Consider the following 2,500-nt stretch of genomic DNA (forward strand, 5'->3'; position numbering starts at 1 on the left):
CTGAGGGGGACGTCTGTGTTACGTCCGTGTTTTTTAAGATTTTGAAGTGAACTCGTTGAACGCAAGAAGACGCTCGGCTTGTGTGCTAAGGTGTGGTATTTCTTGTCGTCAGAATTATGATTGAGTGTTAAAGGGGGTAGCATAGCAGAATGTCTTTGCACACATTAGGGGCACTAAAACATTGCTTGAATTCTGTCATTTTTATACTCCCTTAAACGTTAACACCGTTAATTAGCACCAATTTGCGAAGACGAAATGACTAGGGAACGCGATTGGGGTTCGGATTTTTTTCCCAGACAGCGAAGTGCATTGTGTGCGATTCGGCGGCGGCGGCTTTGTCAGCGGGAATTGTGCGAGGCAAGCAAAGCTCCCTGGTGGTGCGTATCCGAGGAAAGCGAAAGGAAATGCTTCGGTGCTGACGGAACACTTATCAGACAGGAGATGAGAGTGCTGAGGATCACCATACGCATACAAAAACTGCTGCAGTTTTGCTGCCAAAGCTGTGAGAAAATCTGCACTCATTCTCATTAAATTATTTTTCTTTAACAATTTTTCTTTTAATTTCCCCTTTTGCCTTTCTCACCCATCCCTTGTCCTACGCATCTGTACTCCGATTCTCACCATAGACTGTTTTATCTTGTGCTTCCCCTCGAACTGAGGCAGTACGCTCAGTCTGTCCGATTTGGCTTTCACCTCTCTCTCTCTCTCTCTCTCTCTCTCTCTCTCTCTCTCCTCTCTCTCTCTCCTCCTCTCTCTCTCTCTCTCTCTCTCTCTCTTCTCTCTCTCTCTCTCTCTCTCTCTCTCTCTCTCTCTCTCTCTCTCTCTCTCTCTCTCTCTCTCTATTTCCCTCTTTCTCTTCGCGTCCCTCCCTCTCTCTCCCTCGCTCCCACCCTCCCTCCATCCAGCCCTCCATCTATCGTGACATCCATCTCTCTCTCTCTCTCTCTCTCTCTCTCTCACTCTCACTCTCACTCTCACTCTCACTCTCTCTCTCTCTATTTCCCTCTTTCTCTTCGTCTCCCTCCCTCTCTCTCCCTCGCTCCCACCCTCCCTCCATCCAGCCCTCCATCCATTTCTCTATTCTTTCTTCTTCCCTCTGCCCCATTTTCCATCGCTCTATCTTTTCATTCATCCCTATTCCCTTCAACCTCGCCTTCCCTCTTTCTTTCTCTGTTCCCCCCACACTCTCCCGCTCTTTCCCTCTCACTCTCATATCTTCTTCTCTCCGTCCCCGCCGATCACAAACAGCGGAAGCGACGAGTGCACATTCCCCAACAGCTCTCGTGGGTTTTGACAGAGGAATGGCGAGACGACAGACTTCTTAGGCCGGGAGTGTAAGAATCACCGCCCGTTCGAAAGTCCTGTGCAAGAGGCCTGGGGAACCGAAGGTGTAGGGAACGTGAGGAAGAGGACTGGTGCCGGGGAAACCACAGCTCTCTCTAGGGTAAGAAAGCTGGAACAAGATGTGCACTGGTGTGAATTGTTCAAATAACTGGGAAGAACGGGCGGTTCGGTCTGGGATGCTAGGAGGAGTAAAAAGGTTTCAGTGGAATGAAACCTAGTTCGGTAATTGTGCAATATACAATAAGTATGGCAGCGCCTGGGTTGTTGCAGAAAGAAACAGGAGCTCTCTTTTACGACTACCTGTCTACCTTTTCTCCTCTCTTTCTCTCTATCCCTTCTTCTCGCCCTCTTCCTCGACTTCTCCCTCCCCCTCTCACTCTCCCTCTCCCTTTCTTTTTCCCTTTTCCCGTGTTTCCCTCTTCGTCTCCCTTCTTAGGCCGTCTCTCATATCCCTCCCTTCTGTCCTTCTTCTAGGGCCTGCACTCTCTATGCTCTCTCGCTCCCACTCTCTCTCTCTCTGTCTCTCTCGTAAACCTCTCATCCTCTCCCCTTCTCTCTCAATCCTCGTCTCTGCTCTTCTTCCTGCTTCTTCTCTCCCATATCCTCTCTCGCATCCTCTCGGTCTCGTCTCTTCTCTCTCGCCTCTCGTCCTCTCTTCTCTCTATCGTCTCTCTCATTCTCATCCCTCCCTCCTCTTCCCTCTCTCTCTCTTCCTCTTACTCTCTCTCTCCCTCTCCCTGTCTCCCTCTCCCTCTCCTCTCTCTTCTTTCCTCTCCCTCTCCCTGCTGTCTTCCCTCACCTCTCCTCTCTTCTCTCTCCTCTCCCTTCCTCTCTCCCCTCTCTCTCTCACCTTCTCTCTCCTCCTCTCCCATCTCTCTCTCTCTCTCTCTCTCTCTCCTCCCTTCTCTTCCTCCTCTCTCTCTCCTCCCTCCCTCTCTCTCTCTCTCCTCTCTCCTCTCTCCTCTCTCTCCTCTCCTCCTCTCTCTCTCTCTCTCTCTTCTTCTTCCCTTCTCTCCTCCTCTCTCTCTCTCTCTCCTCTCATCTCTCTCCTCTTCTTCCTATTCTCCTTTCTCTCCTCTCTCTCTCTCTCTCTCTCTCTCTCTCTCTTCTCTCTCTCCTCTTCTCTCTCTCTCTCTCTTCTCTCTCTCTCTCTCTC

At 50.5% G+C, this 2,500-nt stretch overlaps 1 protein-coding gene across 3 annotated transcripts in view; it reads left to right on the forward strand.

The window, feature by feature from the left end:
* LOC119568408 (extracellular serine/threonine protein kinase four-jointed-like) overlaps positions 1-2,500 on the forward strand; it is a 15,776-nt gene that overhangs the window by 52 nt on the left and 13,224 nt on the right. Inside the window, exons 1-2 of one of the 3 annotated variants that reach the window (XM_037916921.1) lie at positions 1-90; positions 1,249-1,444. The exon at positions 1-90 is cut by the window's left edge and continues 52 nt beyond it. The gene's annotated coding sequence lies outside the window, so the exon portion shown is untranslated. The remainder of the gene's footprint in view (positions 91-1,248; positions 1,445-2,500) is intronic. The other 2 variants (XM_037916922.1, XM_037916920.1) reach the window with 2 other exon arrangements.

Source organism: Penaeus monodon, chromosome 43 (assembly GCF_015228065.2).
Source record: "Penaeus monodon isolate SGIC_2016 chromosome 43, NSTDA_Pmon_1, whole genome shotgun sequence".
Lineage (NCBI taxonomy): Eukaryota > Metazoa > Arthropoda > Malacostraca > Decapoda > Penaeidae > Penaeus > Penaeus monodon.